Below are 21,845 nucleotides of genomic sequence, written 5' to 3'. Positions count from 1 at the left end.
AGATATGCCAAAGGCTTCTGTAAAAGATGTTACACTGATTTTAAAAGAGAGAGCCACCAGATGACTCTCTCCTTTCTTTCTAGATGCTATGGCATATTGGTATAAACTCTAGAACTGCTGCAGCTATGCTATCACATGAGAGAAGTCAACTTAAGAACAAAACCAACACAAGAATGACAGAATCACGGAGAAATACAGCCAGAGCTGGCCATCAGGCCAGACTGGAAGCTTTGTCCTTTGTCTTCAGTTACACAATTGATACATTTACTTATTAAAATACTTTGAATTATCTTTTTTCTTGTGTCCTGATATTAATGCCTTATTATTCACTTTGAAATAAAGGTTTATTAAAATTTTTCATTTAGTACCAAAGGATGTAAAAGCCCGTTGTAGCCCAAACTCAGCCTCACATTTCCACATCCCAGAGGAAATTCCATTTATAATCTACTGTGGTGTATTATTCCAGGATTTTTCATCTTTCTACTTATACTAGCTTTATCTAATTCATTCTATCTCGCTCTCCTTTTTCTCTAATGGAATCATTTATATATCTATATATGTGTGTGTAAATATGTGTGTATATAAAATAGATATATTTCTTTATAGTTCTAAATAGTTCAACTTTCTTTTTTCACTTAATAGCATTTTGGACACCCTTCCACAGAGATAAACTTCATTTTTAATTGTTGCATAATTTTTCAAATTATAAATTAATAACCAGCTTTACTAGTCCTCAATTGATGGTCATTAAGATTATTGCTAGATTTTTGCTGTCATGAGCACCTTTGCACATATCATTGTGTATTGCTGAGAATAAATCTGAAGGGTATATTTCTAGTGATGATGTGACAACCATAGTTAGATGTCCACCCAATGCCCACTCTCCCTTTCTCCTTTGCTAACCAAACCCCAATTTTGTGTGGGGTGACAAAGTGCCCTGCTTCCAATGCTCAGCTTCCTGAACTCTTTTGCACTTGGGTGGCAAGTGAAAAGTGACCAAGGAGACAAAGTCAGTGGTATATAAGGGGATGTGACAGATTTTTCCCTTCTGGCAAAGCTTACTATAGGGTGCAGGTCCAGCTGGACATGTCCCTTTTGTCCTTTGATCTTTATACTTTACTCTGGAATTTGTCTGGTATAGAAACACGTATATTGTAATCATGAGGATGCAAGTCACACGCCAAGAACAGATGAATGCCTTATTCCTTAGGACAAAAATAAGCTCTATTTGGTTAAGTCACTAATCGGATTTGGTTGCATGCTACCAAATCAATCCCGATTGATACAAATGGAAATTCTAGGTCACATGGTACATACATTTTGGGAGATACGGTCAAAATGCCTTCCAAAGGGTTGCCACACTCCCTAGCATTGCACATAAGGCTTCTAGACTTACCTCACAAAGGTCAGCTTTTACAGCTGGGTAAATTTTACCAATCCCTACTATCATTGGACCTAGCTTTCTTCCCCCAGCACCAGTGTCCTGTGTGGCTATTGATCCAGCAAACCTTATGCTTGTGCTTGCTAAAGTTACAACATAAAGCAATTAACTGTTACAGCACAATCTGTCAATTAACAAATGCTTAAATGATGTTTCTGTCCACATTCTTGATCTCATAGGTAAAAGTGGTGGCTTTAAAACTGTGATATAAAATGCATGATGTTTAAAAATAAAATGTACTTGTGAAAGTACAAAAATGTTTCCATTCACTAATGGCTATAATCAAAGCAAGGGATTTTACATAAATTTGTATGATTAGGTTGGATAAACACAGTTCTTGATTTTGATTAATGACTTCTACAGTTCTGTTAATGACAACATCAGGGGAAAGGTCTGGGCCCAGCCTGCTGAACTACAATGGTGGGGACCATAAGTGTCAAAAGAGAACCTAGATTTAAAACCATAGCATTAAAACTGGAGGAGTAATCATGTTTTGGTTTATAAGGCTGGGGTTGAAAACTAAAAGATCAAGATTTGAGACAGAGTAAGGCTTCTCAAACATATAGTATATACAAATAACTTGAAGAAATTGTTAAAATGAAGATTCTGATTCAGTAGAAGTGGTTTGGGGTCTGAAATTCTGCATTTCTAACAGGCTCCCATGCAATGCCTGATCCATAGCTAGGATCTTGAAATAAAGGCAAGGAGGGGATATTCTCCCATCAGACATGTGCAAGGTGGGCACATTATAATTATCATAATAAGTGGCAAGGTCAGGGAGCCAGGGAGCTTGATCTGCAAAGAGATACAGTGATGGTTGGTATAAGACAGCATCCCTAGGAACAAAATACATGAGCAGCCAACAGTATATTGTTCCATCTATACCACCTAAATAAATCAAGGATGGATAATCAGAAGGCTGAGGGCAGTTGTCCCAAATAAAAAGTCACCTTCCTTTGCCAAGTTTCCAGACCTAAGCCATTTTTCAGACCTGGGACACACTGACCTAGAAGTGAGGCCTAAGAGGAGGGAACCGGCACCACTACAACAAGTAATAGCTCCCCCAGTCCTTCCCCAAAGGGCTTCGGCCATTTCCTTGGGTAATCATGTGCTGTGGAAGGGAAGTGCCACAGGTATGTAAGAACCAGACATCTGAGAACTGTAGGAGCAAAATCTGAGTTGATATTGATACCCAGGAACTAACACCATCAAGGGCGTCTTCACAGAAGTAAGACTCATGTACACCAGGCAGTACACGGGATCAGCCCAGATCTAGTTCCACAGCAGGACCACTTGCCCAGCAGTCATATATCTAGTCTCTCAACGTACAATGGAATGGACATAGATGCAGTTGGCACACTTATTCCTTCGTGTGTTGGCAAGAGCTATGGTAGTTGAGAAAGCTGAGTGGAAGCCCCTGGAAATGTCCCTCCTCTAGCCCTGAAAGCAAATCACAGGGAAATGGCAAAAATTAGTGCAACCCTTAAAGACCTAAAAATGCAGAGATGATGGTTTCCTTTATGTTTCTAATTCACAAAAGACTGGCCCCAACAAAGTCTAACAGATACTAGAGGGTGACCATGGACTACTGCCAACTCAAGGAAGTTTTAGCTTTAACTGTAGCTGCTGCACCAGATATACCTGGGGGTACTACTCTGAACAATTAAACATGTGACCAGATGGCTACTCATTCTGAGTGTGGCTCAGAAGAGAAAAGAATTCAGCAGTGGATCCAGGCTATTGTGGAAGCAGCTTGTCACCTGGGCCATACATCTGGGCAAACGCTAGAGTAACAGAGGAATCTGTGGAGGCAAAAGATGTCATGTGGGATTTAGGGCAAGCCACAGTGGGAGAATCACACTGTTGACCCCTAAGTTTCTGGAGATATTTGTGGCAGAGTATTATATACCAACTGAAACACAGATCTTGACGCACTTTTGGGCCTTAATAAAGACAGAGTACTTGGCATATGTCATCAAGCGACTCTGCAGCCACAGCTGCCCATCATAAGCTGGGTTCTCTCAGACCCACCAAATCAGGAGGTCCAGTGGGTCCAGGAAGAATCCACTATTAAATGGCAGTGAGATGCGCAGGATCAGGCATGAGCAGAGCCAGAGGGCAAAAGTAAACTATAAGAGCAGGTCACCCAAACCTGTGTGTCATCCACCACTGTTATACTGGCACCTTTGTCTCAGCTCACACCTCTGATGACATGGGCTGGGGGCAGGGTATCCCTATAACCCACTAACCAAGGAGTAAGCAAACCAAGCCTAGTTCATGGGTAGGTTGGTACAGTATGTGGGTACAAGATAGAAATGGACTTCTGTTGCACTAGCACCCCACTGGAAGTGGTCCTAATGATAGCATGAGAATAAATTCTTCCAATGAGCTTCCAGGGTTATAAACAGCACATCTGGTCATTCACTGTGTGTATAAAGAAAGGTAGCCTGAAGAAAGGGTAAGTACAGGGTCATGAACAGTAGCAAATGGGCTGGTTGGTTGGTCAGGGGCTTAAAAGGAAAAGCACTGGAAGATCTGGACTAAGATCTTGGGTAAAGCAAGTGTATGGACCTATGGGAATGAACACCAAATGAAAGATCTTTGTATTTCAGGTTAATGCCCCTCAGACAATAATTATTCAGAACGGGCATTTGACACCCAAGTAGACAGAATGTCTTAGCTACTTGACATAAGTCAGTCTCTGTCATTTTTCACTCTGGGACTGCAAGATGGAGTGGCTCTGGTGGGGGAGATGGATGTTATTTTTTTTTAAGTAATCTCTACATGTAATGTGGGGCCTGAACTCACAACCCCGAAATCAAAAGTTGCATGCTCTACCAAGAGAACTAGCCAGGTACCCTGGGAGAAGGATGCTATGCATGAGTCAAACAACATGGCCTTCCACCAAGTAAGACTGACATGGCTACTGCCACTGTTGAATATCCAACCTACTCATAACAGGGACCAACAATGAGCCTGCAATACGACACCATCCCTCAAAAAGTCCAACCAGCCGCCTAGTGGTAATTTGACTACATTAGATCCCTGTTACCTCTGAAGGGGTAGTGTTATGGGTTGAATTGTGTCTCTCAAAAGATATGTTGATGTCCTAATGACTGCTATCTCTGAGACCTTATTTGGAAGTAGGGTTTTGAAATGTAACCAAGTTAAGATGATGTCATTAGAGTGGGTCCTAATCCAGGTACACTTATAAGAAAAGACACACCCACACAGGAAGAACACTACATGAAGATGGAAGTATAGATTGTAGTTATGCAACTGTAAAACAGGGAACAAGGACTGAAGGAAACTACCAGAAGGCAGACAGAAGCAAGGCATTCTCCCCAGAGTCTCAGTGGGAGCATGGCTCTGGTGACACTGTGATTTTAGACTTCTAGCCTCAGAACTGTGAGAGAATAAATTGCTGTTATTTTAAGCCATCCACTTTGTGATGCTTTTTTACAGGAGCCCTAGGAAACCAATATAGGCAGTACTTCATAGTGACTGACATTGACACTTATTCCAAGTATGGATTTGCCTTCCTTGCCCACCAGCCTCAGACAACATCATTATTTGAGGACTTAGAGTATTTTATCCACTGACACAAAAATCTCACATGACATTACACAGACCAAGGCATACAAGTCCTGGCAAGTTGCGGCAGTGGGCATGAGACCACAGAATTCACAGGTCCTTTCACACACCATACTATCTGGAGGCTTCCAGCCTAATAGGGTGATAGAAACTTCTTGAAGGTGCAGCTGAAGAGCCAATTTGGAAAGAATACCCTGTGTAGATGGTGTGCTATTATTCTCCAGGATACAGTAACATGGTAAATCACACTGTGAAAATATATAGTACTGTGTCCTCAGTAGATGAATACATGGGTCCGGGAACCAAAATATGTAAGTAGAAACTGTCCTGTTATCATCACTCAATGTCCCACCTGGGAATTTGTTCTTCCTATCCACATAGCTATAGGCTTTATAGATCTAAAGTTTCTGGTTCCTAGAAGGGGAATGCCTCCATCATGGGACACAGAAATGATCCAATTTACCTTTAAGTATGACTGCTGCTGAGTCACTTAGGCTTCTTGTACCAAAAGACCTGCAAGCTGGGGCGCCTGGGTGGCTCAGTCGTTAAGCGTCTGCCTTCGGCTCAGGTCATGATCCCAGAGTCCTGGGATCGAGTCCTGCATCGGGCTCCCTGCTTGGCAGGAAGCCTGCTTCTCCCTCTCCCACTCCCCCTGCTTGTGTTCCTGCTCTTGCTATCTCTCTCTCTGTCAAATAAATAAAATATTAAAAAAAAAAAGAAAATTATAAAAAGACCTGCAAGCAAAGAAGGGGGAGTAACCAACTGGCAGGAGTGATTATTCTGGTCATCAGAAGGAAAGAGAGGTCTTATTACACACTGGTTGCAGAAAAAAGGTCTTTGACACTTAGGTGATCACTGCAGTAGCTCTTTGTATACCTTTGTTCAGTTCTGGTAGTAAATGAACAAGGACAATAACCATGACCTTAGAAGGACAAGGTGACCATGGGCTCAGACACCTCAGCATGAGGTTCTGGGCCACCTTACCAGGTAAGTTACCTACAATAGCAGAGATCCTAGTCAAGGGAAAGAAGAATCTGGAATAAGTAGTAGAGATGGATGATGATGAGCATCAATTGTGGTCTTGAGATCAGTTTCAGCAAAAGGGGCAATACTTCATCCCAATAAACATCCTCTTGAAAATTTTCCCAGGAAAAGAAACTACCAGAATCCTGGGAGAGCTATTCCTAAATGCACTGAACTTATTATATGGAGCAAGTGGATCCAAGTAGTGCAAGGGCTAGACTGTAGTCCCTACTCTGATCATTCAGATCCAGCTGCATTACTCTCTGGGAACTCCTCCTGAATGAATGTAGCTGCCTCATCCAACATTATTCCCTGTTCCTAGAGGTAGCCAATATCCAGTGATTGAGGATGTCCAATGTCCAGACCCCCTTGACTTGATTTTGGAATGGCTGAATCTTCTGCTGCAGCTGTATTGCAGTTCAGATTCTGCTGCTCAATCCTCCTTCCTGTGTCAGTGTTGTTCCAGAGAATACCTTCTAATCAACCCCTGAAGTCAAATCTCAGAGTTCCAGATAGGTTTCCCAGAGAAACACCCCCTCTCCATGACAGGAGAGGTCTTGGGTCATAGATACACAATCAGCTGACAGAACAAAGAATAATTTGACATTCTAGACCATGGACCTTGGCTAGCAATGCAGACATAGCATGGAAAGTTGGGTAGATCTGTGGATCAGATAGTTTAGATTAGATCTAAGGGATAGCATTTAAATAGCAGATTCCATACCTAAATTCAGCTATGGAACCCTCTCTCCAATATTCTCTTATGGCAAAGAAGAGTGGCAGAAATAATACCCATTCGGGAATTTCCAAAGATGACACAATAGGACAATATTTGATCTGATAGAACATCTGCCTGGGAGAGTGAGGCTGAACCTAGTAATATAGGAGTGTGAATAGTATATGAAATGCAGCTATTTGAATTGGGATGCTGAGAACAACTGAACTAGATACCTCTTTGTCAAATCCCAAAGTATTAGCTTTAGCAATGATAGATGGAATTTTCCTCTAAAGTTAGAAGGTGCTTATAAAATATGTACTTCAATTTCGGAGGCCATGGAGCATTGCAAGGTGAGGTGGGCTGTTCAATTGCACAAATACGGCTGTCACTGATATGTGCAACTTTGACCCTAGCTACAGCCATAGAACATAAAAGGAGAATCTGGAATAGCACCTAGGGAGCTGTTTGATATGAGTGAATCCACACAGACCATGGGGCTTGGCCATGGATCTTAGGGCAGAGCCTGCTTGACCCCACCTTAGTGTTAAGAATTCTTTTGATAGGAAAGATAGTGGTAAACTTGTAGCATGTGCTCCTCAGATTAAGAGAGATTTCTTCAAATACCTATGCAATTGATTGCTGAATAGGGCTAAGCCTACCTGAGGCAGAGGGAGGACATATTAACCATGGCAAAAAAAAAAAAAAAAAAGAGCTCAGGAACATAGGCTGCAACAGCTCTCCCAAACCAGGCAAGAAACACAAAAGGAAAAGCAACTGGTTTAGTCTCTGTATCCATTAAGGTCCAGTCAGAAAAATAAAAATAATACCATATCACATAAAAGGGGCTGGTTTTATAAATATTGTGGGATTGAAAGAGCAAAAAAGCATGCTGAGGTCCCTCAGAGATAAATAACTACAAAAGTCTGTTCCAATGTTGGCTGAGGGAACTTAAACGGAGAGCAGGGTTCACCAGAAGCTAGGAGTTCAAGATGGGGCTCTTTAGGACTGGTGTTCAGACCTATGGGGTAAGGTTCAAACAACTGGTCCTCAGCCTGAGGAAGGATGCTCTATGACTGGTGTTCAAAGAATCTGAGGCTCTCATAAATATAGAGAACACATTGGGAATTGCCTGAGGTGGGGGGTGGAAGTGGGCAAAATGGGTGAAAGGGATCAAAAGGTACAAATTTCCAGTTATAAAATGAACAAGTCATGGAGATATAATGTACCACATGGTGACTATCATTGATAATACCGTATTGCATATTTGAAAGTAGCTAGGACAGTGGATCTTAAAAATCCTCATCATAAGAAAAAAAAATCTGTGATTTTTTCCATACAAATTTAATTTAATGTTATTTTATTTTTATTTTGTTTCCATACAAATTTTATTATATTTTCAGATTCCACAAAAAGGTTGAGACTTTGAACTGAATCTATACAGATTTGGGGGGAAGGAGACCTCCTTAAAATATTAAACTTTCCAATGCATAAATATGGTTTATCTCTCCATTTTTATCTTTTTAATTTACTCTCAATAATATTTTAGACTTTTTCCCCTAGATTTTCAGATAGTTTTTGAATAATTGCCTATCTAATCTTTAAAAATGCTGGGTGTTTTTATTTTTTTCCTCTCTTCCTTCTTTTTTTAAAAAAATTATTATTATATAATAATTAAAAAATTACTTGGCATTTGTTCTATTTTTTGCTAGCTTCCACTTTATGGCCTTTCCATACCTCAAGGTGGAGAAATTCTGCCTACCCTGGACTTCCTAAATCTCTCCTCAGAGAATGATTTAATACCTTCAGTAGTAACCTCTCTATTTTGCTACACACAATCAAACAGCATTAGGAAGACCCTAGGTGGAATCCTGGAATTCAATATTCTCTCCTGACTTCTATACTAGTTTTTCCCAAAGGCTAAATAATTTAACTTGGCTGCTTGATTGAAGACACATTATGGTAAAATAGCACTTTTCATTTAAAAGACAAGAACACACACTGTAAACAAAGAATAATTTCACTCCAAAGAATGCTCTTTTAATTTGGCCATGTGGTCAAAGGCTTTTTTTCCTGTGGAATCACTGTGGCTTGGTGTGACATGGAATGATTATATTTAGAAAGCATTTACTTTGGACAAGTATGCCAAATTTGTTCAGTTGCATACCATATGCTTTTCATTTTGCAATAATCTATTATGAGATTTCTATTTTCCCTGTTTTTCCTAGGTAGTCTTTCCTGAATGACAGCATGTTAAAAATTATAGGAGCTATCTTTACTGGCTTATAAACCTTTTTGACTTGCTTTAAATATTGGCCTCCTAGTATTTATTAAAGCCTATGTCTTTAGATATTATTATCAAGTTATGTGTAGTGGCTTTTCCTTTGGAATTGTGTCATTATGTTTTTAGGCTCCATCTATTATTAAAAGCATTAAATACATATTTGGGAGTGGATTCCTGGGCTTCTCCCATCTATACTGAATCCTCAACTTTTGTAATAAGTTTTGCTGATGATTCAGATGCAGCTGGGTCTGGACAAGCATGGAAAAGAAGGAACAGCCTTTTCCCTACCCTTATATTTCTACTAGGGGTTTGACATAAGAGTTTTGGTTTGGGGAGGGGAGGGTTGGGACTGAGGACAGGCTTAACAGACAGCCCTCTCACCAGCTAACACAGGACTGACCTATTGCTTCTAGAATCACATAGGTAAATTAGGAAACTTAATTTAGTCTTGCCAGACTGCAGGATATGATTTATAAAACTAGTGCTGTTAATAAGGATCTGAAAATGTACTAAATATAATCGTTCTCAACACTGTAGAAGTACCTGAGAAGGTGCACAGTAAAATCATCTGGGAAGCTTTTAAAGGTCTCCACACCCAGGCTACACCCAAAACCAACTGAATCAGAATCCCTGAGTGGGACATCAGTATTTTTAAGTGTCCTCTGGAGATTTTAATGAGCAGTCAAGATTGAGAACTACCTGAATGTCAATCTTAAGGAACTAAAACATCTGACCTCAATTTTGGGAATTAGTAGCAAAAATGACTTGGCACACAACAGTGCACAGTATGAACTGGCTGTCTGAGGAACACAGATTCTAATATGAACAATGACCAAAAGGACAAAGTGGCTAGCATGCTTGGGGAGTGACATTGCAGATGGCCCTGTGGCTCCAGGAATTATCAAGGAATTTATGAACTTGAAGGGATCCTTAGGCTTCAATATTCTAACCAGCTGTTTTTACAAATAAGAAAAACAAATGAAAAAACAAACTGAGGGTTCTAGAGGGGAGGGGGTTGGGAGGATGGGTTAGCCTGGTGATGGGTATTGAGGAGGGCACGTTCTGCATGGAGCACTGGGTGTTATGCACAAACAATGAATCATGGAACACTATATCTAAAACTAATGATGTAATGTATGGGGATTAACATAACAATAAAAAAATTAAAAAAAAAAAAAAAAAAAAAAGAAAAACAAATGAAATCAGTGGTGCAGAAGGGTCTTTTTATTCTTAGGCCAGTGACTTTTCCACTGGCCCAGTTCATAGCAGCTCAGTGCTCACTTTGGGAACTCAAGGAGGTCACACACCCAGAATGGCTAGATTCAGTTCCCTTAACTTACTCCCAGAGAAAAACTTTGATAGAGAGAATATGGGTCAGTATTTCATTCACATCTCTAGTTTATTTCCCAGTTAGAAAGTATTCACATCTTTGCTAATGATGAATACTCCCTTGGTCCTTAGTTTCTATCCATTGCAAACAGAGTATCTAGGACCAGATTATATCCCACCTGGTCCTTGCAATCTTCCATCACAACTTAGGAGTGATTTCCCTTTTTCCTATCTCTTGTAAAATATACATCTCTCACTCTTTTGACCTTGATTACTTACTTTCCCATATTAATACCTATTTGTCCATATGTATATATACTTTTTCTTCTAATAAATGATTAGTATCTCAGAATCTCACACAAAGTTGTTACTCTTATAGGCTTCCAGATTTGCTGGATTTTATTTTAATATTCAATTAAATTTATATTCCCATTTTCATATTTTGTTGCAATGTGAGGGAAGAGGAAGATTTTACATTTATATAACAAACAAAACTTAAGCTCTAAATGTGGATTTGTCACTGCCTTCTGAACCAACCAGAGTGTTTCAACTTCTTTTAAAAAGTGAAAGTTCCAAGGGGGCCCTCATATTAAGCCACTGTCAGTGATGAGATAGCTGTGTCATCCTAATTGGTCATTTGCCACCCAAAATCTTTCTACCTGACATCTTTCCTTCCTGAAAAACTACCTTGATATCACTACGATGTCAATTATAGTGAAGCACTGTCTCAGCAATTTGTTTCTACTGTATAGCTTGGTGCATTGTTCTAGAGGGTTATGGATAAACCATATTTTCCACGTGAAAAGCCAGCCCAGGTTAACAGGCAACTACAATGCTGGTACTTACGGCTGCCATAGTCAAGATTTTCTTTCCTACCCGCTCCCCCTCCCCCGTCCCTGAAGAGGAGGATTGAAATAACATGATACCTCATTAAACGTACTTGGCATCCTAATCTCTGAGACCCATATACCAGCTTAAAGACCAAATTCTATGTCTCAAAATACCTCTTTTGAAATGTTTTTTTTTCTTGTCAAAATTTATCTTGAAAAGGAATACTTCCTTAATTTTAGTTTCTTAAATTATCCTAGTTGCTTTAGAGTCTATTTAAATCTTCAGTTTCAAAACTCCAAATTTTAGACTGAGTGGAAATGAGTTCTTTTAAAACAAATATTAAGAATCATTATATTAATATCATTATATATGTTATAATTTTTATGTATTTACTAATTTGTGAAAAATAAAAATGAGCCACCATATTCATTAACATGCAGACAATGGTGTGCTGTTAAAGCTTTAATAACTGGCTTTCCAAATGAAAGTCTTGATTTGTAGAATCTGCCAATTTCTGTGGTGTAAATACTCCTATTACATCTGATTTTGAATAACCAAATGGCATCACTGAACACAGAGTTGGAAAAAGATGTGTAGAATTAGTGTTTGTATGTTCACTACAGTATATCACTGCATATCTACACCTATTTTTTTCCTACATCTTCCTAATAGAAAGATTTTTTTTTTCATTATGTGGTTATCACATCAGTAACAAACATTTCAGAAATCATTTTGGCTATCTGGAGTCCTTCGTGGTTCCATATGAATTTTGGAATTGCTTTTTCAATTTCTGTAAAAAAAAATGTCATTGGGTTTTAATGGGGATAGCAATAAATCTGGATTGCTTTGGGTAGTATGGACATTTTAACAATATTAAGTCTTTCAATTCATGAACATGGGGATACTTTCCATATTTTTGCATCTTCTTTAATTTCCTTCATCAACGTTTTATAGTTTTCAGTGTACAAACCTTTCCTCCTTAGTTAAGTTTATTCCTAAGTATTTTACTCTTTTTGATGCCACTGTAAATGAGATTGTTTTCTTAATTTCCTTTTCAGGCAATTCATTGTTAGGGTATAGAAACAACTAATTCCATAAGTTAGTTTTTTATCCTGCAATTTTACTGAGTTTATTTTAAGTTGTTTTGTGGAGTCTTCAGCATTTTATCCATATGTGATTATGTCATCTGCAAACAGGGCCAATTTTTCTTACCTAATTGCTCCGGCTAGGACTTCTCATTCTGTGTTGAATAAAAGTGGTCACTGTGGGCATGCTTCCCTTGTCCCTGATGTTAGAGAAAAACTTTTGTATGAAACTACAAAGAACTCTGAACAACCAAACAGTCTTAAGAACAGCAAAGCTGGAGGTATCACACTTCCTGATTTCAAACTATATTACAAAGCTACAGTAATTCAAACACTATGGTCCTGGCATAAAGATAGACAGACCAATGGAACAGAATACAAACCCCAGAAATAAATCTACACATATATAGTCAACTGATGTACAACAAGGGTGCTAGAACTATACAATGGGGAAAGGATAGCTTCTTCAACAAGTGGTGCTGGGAAACTGGATATCTACATGCAAAGAATAAAATCAGACCCTTATCATACACCATATATAAAAACCAACTGAATATAGAGTAAATGCTTAAACATAAGACCTGAAATCATAAAACTCCTAGAAGAAAACATAGGATAAAAGGTTTGGTCTTGGCAATGATTTCATGGAGATGATACCAAAAGCACAGGTAACAAAAACACAAATAGACAAGTGGAACTACAGCAAAGGAAACAATAGTATGAAAAGGCAACCTATGGAATGGGAGAAAACTATTTATTTGCAAACTATTTATCTGATAAGGGATTAATTTCCAAACTATATAATGAACTCCTACAACTCAATAGCAAAATAACCAATAACCCAATTAAAAAGTGGGCTAAGGACTTGAATTGACATTTCTCCAAAGACCTACAAATGGCCAAAAAAAGTATATTGCAGCACCATTCACAACAGTCAAGATGTGGAAAATACCTAAATGACCATCAATGGATGAATGGATTAAAAATATGATAAAAAATGACATACACATAATGAAATATTATTCAGCCTTAAAAAGGAAATCCTTCTATATATGACAACATGAAAGAAACTCAAGGTCATTATGCTAGGTGAAATAAGCTAGTTACATAACGAAACGCTGTATGATTCCACCTATATGATATATCTAAAATAGTTATCCTCATAGAAACAGAGAGTAAAATGTGATTGCCAGGGGCTGGGGAAATGGGGGAGGGGGTTTGCTAATCAGTGGGTATAAAATGCTAATTATACAAGATGAATAAGTTCCAGAGAACTGTCATATATGCCTATATTTAACAATACTGTATTGTAAACTTAAAAATCTGTTAAAGTGGTAGATCTTGTGTTAAATGTTCTTACCACAACAATAATTAAAAAGAGAAAGAAAGTCTTGCTCTGGCTCCATACTTACAAATCATGAAACTTGAGCTAATTTCTTAGTTTCTTAAAGCCTGTCTTTCCCTTTGTGTGTAAGGATGCTACAAAGATTAAATAAAATTAGATTATCTTTTAATAGTACTGTAAGCAGTGTGTCAAGAATAATAAAAAGCTCAGAAATGGACTGGTAGAAGAGGAATCCAAATCTGGTTAAAACCCAAATTGTTCTTTGAAACAAACAGATCTTTTTTGTTTTAAAATGAGTTTTTGGAACTTCTCTCTATATACAATTTATTGTTCCATCGTATGGGTTTAGTTATTCTCAGTTTTTTTGTATTCATAAAGTTAAAGAACCTCATGAGTACCACTGTATAGATGGATATTTGGACTGAGGGACCCACCCACCTAATTGTTTTTCTGGTGACGAGAATAGGAATGCATGGAGACAGGAGTGGACCCCTTTAGTGAAATTAATCATCACAAAACTTATTTCTGTTGGAATGTGCAACATGTTACCCCTCAATCTTCTATTTTTAACCCTACAAGTATTTTCTCTTACTTTCCCTTGCCTAGTCATAGATTTAAAAACCTATTTTCAGAATTTCTGTTTGAAAAATAAAATATGTACGTAGGGTGTGACATGGGTTTGAATATGATTTGGTGCTCAAGAAAAAAAGGAAAATATTCCTCTTTTCCTGTACAGAAAATTACAGCATCTCAGATTTAAAAAGGCTATGTTTGCTCTTTCAGGTAGAACTTTCCCAGTTCCAAGGGACAGAAATTCAATCCAAAATAGCTTAAATCCAAAATGGCATTGTTGGCTCACATCACTAGGAAATTCATTCTGGGACTTCAGGCACAGATTGATGAAGGTGTCAAAAGATGCCATTGAGTCCCTTCCTCCCTCCCTCCTCCCCTTCTGCCCATCCCTCTCTCCTCTCCTCCCTCCCTCCTTCCCTGTCTACTTGTCACCCTCCCTCACTCTCTCTCCCCCTCTTTCTCCCCACCCCCATACACTTTCCTCTCTCTCTCTCTCTCTTTCTTCATTTCTCAGCTCTATTTCCCTCTGCTTGTCTTCACCCAAGTGGAGGCTAGGCTTTCTGACTACATAAAAAGGTGGTCATGAGAGCTCAATAGTCTTTGGAGGTAATGATCTTAGAAAAAAAGAGATATCCCCACCCCAGCATCAGAATCAATCCCAGAATTAGCCCTTTTGGATCAGATGTCCATTTACCTCCATGGGGGAAATCACTATGTCCATGGAGATAGAGAATTCTATTGACCAATCTGAGTTATGTGTCCACTCTGACCTGGTGATAGGGAGGTAGGACCCCTTTATAAAGTCCTCTAGAATCACATGGGATAAGGAAGCAACAGCTCCCCCTATGATACAAAAGCAAGGATAACAAAAAAGCAAAGCATGATGTACAGTTACCTAACCTAGATATTCTGCAACATTGCAGATGGTCATCTAGTCCATGTTTAAACACATCCAAAGTTAAAGAACTCTGTCATCTGCTGCTGATGCTACTACTACTAATATCAATAATAATAATTTATTGAATTTTTAGAAGCTACCAGGCATTAGGTGGACATAGTCCTGCACCACTTGTCATCATCAAGAATTCCACTTGGCATCCTCATGTTATCCTGCCCAAAGCCAGCAACTCCCACTACCACCTGCCTCAGCAAAATGGGAGCTCTGGACAGAGCCTGTTTCTCACATGGCTCACCTCCAAAAGGAAAACCTGCACAAGGCACTTGATTGTTAGACCCAACTCCAATGTTCACATCTTATTGGCAAGAAAGCCTGAGATTCTGAGTTCAGATTTGTGCATTAGGCAGACAGAACAAAGATGACGGGCACCAGGAATGACAAGTATCCGTTTGTCTAAGATCTATATACAGTCTTCTTATGTGCATCATAACTTCAACAGTTACTCCTCCTTAACATAATGCAAGGGTGCAAATCAAAATTCACTCACCCTATTTCCAAAAGGAAACAATCCAAGAGTCTCTCACTGTATCCAGCTCCAAATTCAGGAACTCTGGGCCAAGTCCATTTCTCACCCAGTTTTCTCACAATTCCATACTGGTACTCTGAAGCCTCTGAACTAAATTTGTAAAGTTCACTACGACAACACATCCTAAGCATACCAGGGAAATGAAAGAGATAAAAATAAATTAGTTCAAAGACATTATCATTACATGATACAAGAAGGAAATAGGGTATATGTCATCATCCTCATTTCAGCAACTGGTTGCTAACGAGCAGTTTTATCACTTTTCTTTACCAACTTTTTCTACCATGGCCAGACCCCAACTTGTCTGAGTTCTTTGCCTTGTAGAGGACTCTAAACCTTATTCCTAAGGCACCTGGGTCCTTGGTAATTCATTCTCTATGAGGTGCTATGGTTTTTCTTTGCAAAACCTGAGGTATTTCTTTTTTTTTTTTTCTTTAAAGATTTTATGAGAGAGACACAGCGAGAGAGGGAACACAAGCAGGGGGAGTGGGAGAGGGAGAAGCAGGCTTCCCGCCGAGCAGGGAGTCCGATGCGGGGCTCGATCCCAGGACCCTGGGATCATGACCTGAGCCGAAGGCAGACGCTTAACGACTGAGCCACCCAGGCACCTCAACCTGAGGTATTTCTTTATCTCTATTACCTACCTAGATAAATCCATAATCCAACTCCCTATACAGAATAACACAGAATAACAAAGTGGAACAGGATTGTAATTACCCTATACCCAGCCTACATCAGATAAAATCAGAAGATCTGACTGAGGGCAAATGTTCAAGTTGCAGAAGGAAGATGCTCTATTCATGGTTATCTGGGCCTGTTTTTGGTTTTTCATTCATCTGGCTTCTGGGAAGTCAGTCTTCCAGTCATCTCTTCATCTTATGTACATTATTAACAAATAAACTATTTATATGTTTACTAACGCACCTCTTTATTTTGAGACAAATCATTTTTTTTTTTTTGGTAAATTGTCTTTTTGAAGTAAATTAGTAAAAAACCATGAACACCACAAAACAAAATAAAACTTTTTGGGTCATCTTTCTACCTTTACTATATGCTTAAACTAAGTTTTCCAAAAATCTGCTAAGGAAGAAATTACTGTCTGGGAATTTCTTGAAGGCTGTGTCTATTCAACCTTTATCTGTGTCCACAGACTCAATCAGGAACAATCTGGTCACAGAACTGTACTTCCTCTTATCAATAAACTGATGAAAGTATCAATTATATATTATCGAGTGTATGATAAAATATGAAGCATATATGTGCTAGGAGAAACCTCAGAATGAAAAAGGAGAAATGGAAATGCATGCAATACTTTAACCAGACTTATTTTTTAACCATTAAAATCCTTTTATTATTTTGACTGGGCATAATGAATTTCAACAGAACCAAAAAAATAGGAATGTGGTGCTAGTCAATTCCAACTTAGAGTCTGATTCCATTTTAGAACTCTATTATCAGGGAAGTCTGTATGTCTCACCAATTATTTTCAGAAAAGGAAGTGGTAGAGAGCGATGTATTAGAAAATTAAAAGTAATGTAGATTCGCAATCCCTCTTCTGATGCCCTTGGAGTCATAAGTGCTTCAGTATTCAGAATTCTGCAGCAGTGTTCTAAGGCAGCATGGGTAATTAAATACACTAATGTTTCTGTATAGCAGTATATGAATATTTACGTAAAGTGGATGAATAAAGACTAAGTGTAGCCTAATGTCAGGTAAGGTCAAGTTTTGTGGCCAAATGAGTTCAGGTCGGATCAGGTTTTGCAGTCAAATGAGTTAAACAAAAGATTTTCCATTTTCAGAGCCTTTTTTACATTCTGGAAATGTAGTTAAGAGACTGAGAACCTATACTGAAAGGAGGAACTTTGTTTTTAAAGAGTTTTAGAATTTACATTTCTAACAAATATAAGCTAATGAGATGGTACCAGTCCCTAGACCAGACTTTGATAGCACATTCTCTTACAACAATATAAATTACTTCAAAATCAGTAATGAAAATATCTTTAAAAACAAGCAAATAAAAGTATATGCCTAAAAGTTAAAAAAAAAAAAGAGTTTTATATTGTTGTTGAGTGATTTTCTTTAGGGCCTTATACAGAATCTAAAATGATTGTTGCAACGATGTGGATGGAGCTAGAGTGTATTATGCTAAGCAAAATAAGTCAGAGAAAGACAAATACCATATGATTTCACTCATATGTGGAATCTAGGAAACAAAACAGATGAACACATGGGAAGGGAAAAAAGAAAAAGAGAGAGGGAAGCAAATTATGAGACTCTTAACCACGGAGAATAAACTGAGGGTTGATGGAAGGAGGTGGGTACGGGATGGGCTAGATGGGTGATGGGCATTAAGGAGAGCACTTGTTCTGATGAGTACTGGGTGTTGTAAGTGATGAATCACTGAATTCTACTCCTGAAAGGAAAAAAAAAAAGAAGAAAAAGAAAAAAAAAAGGATTATAAAATGCTTGTGATTAACTTTCCTTACCAAAAACAAAAACCAAAAAACCCCTCAATCTTTAAGATCATCTATCCCATACAAATAATAATGTATAGAAAATTAGAGAGAACTGTAGATTATGTCCATTTTCACCATGTCAAAATCAGTAAAATACCAAGATGGTTCTTTTGGGATTTTGAGTATTTATAATTCGAAAGGAGATATGGCTGTATAAAAGTATGAAACTATGATTGTGTGTGTCTTGGGGGTGGGCAAGGAGGGGCAGATGTAAAGTAAATATTTCCCTCTCTTTAATTCTATCCCACAAATTAAGAAAGAAATTGACTTTCAGTTGCAGAAAATTAAAAGATTCTAACAACTCATTGCTAATATTTATAATTTCTTTTACTTATTTCCTTTGCCCCCCCATTTCAATCAAAAACTTATCACCTTATTCATACCCCTTCTCATTCTGAAATAAGTAGAAAAATGCTCCTACCTTTTCCCCCACTTTGAAGCAATAAGTTTGACTGTCGGAAAACTTCCATGCAGGAAGTTAAGACACATCAGTCAATTTCATATATAACAACTGAAAGATCTAGATAAATCTCTCAATGATATTTTCCTTTCAGCATAACTCAGCTCTCACACTGGGGAACTTTATAAAATATTTATAAAGCAAAAAGCACACTGCTCCACAGTGAAATTTTGGCAACTGTTTCTAAGCAACTTGCTGAAGTGATGTGGGGCCACTTTGGGCATTTTTCCGAACCTCCAATATTTTGCCAATACATCAGCATGACACTGAGCTAGAAAATAATGTCTAGAGTAGCTGTCTGATATTTCCTTTGAAAGAAAAATGTTTAAATCCCAAACTGAAAACTTGGAACGTGGTTTTTGGATAGTAAATGTGTCAGTGTAGGAGACTTTAAAATATTTAAACCCCTTAGCTGGAAATGAGAAGTGGGGAAAAATAGACGAAGATAGGGAGACAAATATAGAGAGATGATCCTCCTAGCATTATTTACAGTAGCAAATAAAAGTAAACAGTTCAAACACATAAGGAGAAGCCTTCTAAAATCATTATATTCATTCCATGGAATATAATATAACCACTAAAGCCATCTATAAAAATTAAAATAACATGAAAACATGCTTATAATGTTAGGCAGAAAAAAACAGGATCCAAAATCCATAATAAAGTATCATTTTGGTCATCATATTTTCCCTCACTCCTTGACCATTTCCATGAACAAACACGCTTGGTCTATTATTGACCAACTTGGAAAAAAAATCCCTTAACCCAAATATCCATCCTTGAGCCCATAAGTCATTTCTCTGCTCCCTTTTACAGTAAATTTTCTTGAACGATATCTATACTTGCTGTCTCTCCTGAACCTATTCCAATCAGGATTTGGCCCCTGCCTTTCCAAAAAATCTATGACTTCAATGTTGTCAAATCCATAGATCAATTCTCATTCCTCACACACTCACTCTCTCATCCCTCTCACACCAGCAGTATCTAATAGAAGTGGTAACTTTCTTCTCCTTGACTTACTTTTTCTTCTTGACTTCTAGAACACTCCTTTGTATCAATTCTCCCATTTTAATGGCCAACGCTTTTCACTCTTCTTTGCTGTGTTCTCTTCACTTTCTTGCCATCTAAACACTGGCGTGTCTCAGGGCTCAGCCCACAGACATCTTTCTAACACACTTTACATAGTTTAAAATCATCTGGTCTCATGACTTTAAATGTCATCTATGTGGTGATGACATTAGCCCAGTCTCTCCCTAATCTATGTGACATCTCTACATGTAGCTTCTGCTGTCCTCAACTAACTCTGACTCTCCCATAGTCTTCCCTACCTCAATAAATGGTTTCTAATTGTGCAGGCCAAAAATTTTGAATACATTTTGCCTCCTCTCTTTCTTGTACCCCATATCCACTTCATCAGCAGATGTGTTGAATGTTGCTTTCAAAAAACCCAAGAATCTTCCCACTCTCCTTACGTGCACCACTGCCTCCCAGGTCCAAGCGCATCACCCTGCATCTCACCTATTGTTTACCACGGCCTCCAACTGGGCTCCTCCCTCCCCCACCCATTTCCCTTCCTCTCAAGCTCTCTTCTGTGGTCCCTTCTCAGAGGAGCCACCGCCATATCTATAAAAGTTTAAGTCAAATCATGTTTTCACTCCTCTGCTCAAATTCTTAGAAATCTTTCCATCTTCACCCAATATTGTGGATCGACACTCAGCATTAATTCTAAATCCCCAAGTACACAGAGCTTAAAACTGCCTTGCAGTTGTTTTAGACACACATTAGATTCTGCCAGTTAAGATGAACATGGAGGGGCGCCTGCATGGCTCAGTTGGTTAAGCGACTGCCTTCGGCTCAGGTCATGATCCTGGAGTCCCGGGATCGAGTCCCGCATCGGGCTCCCTGCTCGGCAGGGAGTCTGCTTCTCCCTCTGACCCTCCCCCCTCTCATGCTCTATCTCATTCTCTCTCTCAAATAAATAAATAAAATATTAAAAAAAAAAGTTGAACATGGAAATGATACAGAGGCCATCTAACTGCTGCCTGATTGCTGATACCGGCAAGCACTGCCGTGAATGGCGTGGGTGTTCTTTGCTTAGTTTTGTTTTCCGCAGCAGCATCTCACTGCCCAGGAACCAGCTTGGATGTAAACAGGCAGGTGCAGAAACAGCAGCTTCCCCATCCCTGACCACAGTGCCAACTCTGTGCTCCAGAGGAGAGCAGATGCTGTAGGAGCTCCTGATTCTGGCAGAAGAGTAGCTTCCATGGCATGCTTTTGTGAGGGAGTTTTCCGCAAGGCATTCCCAGAGGTCCACTGGGAACCCATTCCTCCAGCCTTTCCAAAGATTTTGTAAGCATTAATTCACTGAATTATATCCTTTTCTCCTTCAGTTAGCCAGAGAGGTTTCCACTCTCTGATTCTAATACACCACCACACCAGAAGCAATTCCCAAGTCCTTATTCTCACCCAGGAGACCCTGTACGTTCTAGAGCCCTGTTGCCTCTCTGGTCTAAAACCCACTTTCCTTCTTGCTCATTCTGCTCCAGAAACACAGGCAGAAAAATAAGCATACTGTTAAAAGAAAATAGGATAAAATAAAAGCACAGTTGCTCAGCTGCATTCTTAGTCAGTGAATGCTATCACAGACAGATGTATTTGCATTGCCCAGAACAATAAGGTGAAATACTAAATAGAACAGCATTCATATGCATTGCTGATCTTAAGGAAAGATTTTGAAAGTTTGCCTCTTCTCAGTGATTCTTTGAATTTATTCTAGCTTCTTAGAGTCCCTTTTTACCTGCTTAGTCTGATCAGTGTGGAATTCAGGATTATCATCTCCCTGGTAGGAACACTCTATATGACATCCGTTTCTTATTTTTGTTTTTCCCTCTGTGGGATATTCAGGTTATTTTCAATAAAAAGTAAAAACAAAAAAAAGGGGTTTTTTTCACATGAATTATTGAGGCTTACATTCCTCATTTCACGTTTATGTTGTTATTTATATTTAGAAGAATTTTACATTTAAGTTTATACAATTTTGACTCACTGGCTGATGCCTCCCCAAGGGCTAGTCTTATGTAGATTTTATAAATTCTGAATCTGTTATCTGTGTATTTACCTATGAATTTTACCATAGGTCAGCCAATCTGATTATTTTAGTAGCCT

At 38.6% G+C, this 21,845-nt stretch overlaps 1 protein-coding gene across 9 annotated transcripts in view; it reads right to left on the bottom strand.

The window, feature by feature from the left end:
• Positions 1-21,845, bottom strand: part of LOC118521761 (uncharacterized) — a 479,907-nt gene that overhangs the window by 206,962 nt on the left and 251,100 nt on the right. For 5 of the 9 annotated variants that reach the window (XR_013447025.1, XR_013447026.1, XR_013447020.1 and 2 more), the window contains one exon: positions 15,666-15,827. The exons of the other annotated variants lie outside the window; for them this stretch is intronic. The gene's annotated coding sequence lies outside the window, so the exon portion shown is untranslated. The remainder of the gene's footprint in view (positions 1-15,665; positions 15,828-21,845) is intronic. 9 annotated transcript variants of the gene reach the window in all.

This window comes from Halichoerus grypus, chromosome 4 (genome assembly GCF_964656455.1).
Source record: "Halichoerus grypus chromosome 4, mHalGry1.hap1.1, whole genome shotgun sequence".
NCBI lineage: Eukaryota > Metazoa > Chordata > Mammalia > Carnivora > Phocidae > Halichoerus > Halichoerus grypus.
This window is presented reverse-complemented; position numbering and strand designations above follow the sequence as displayed.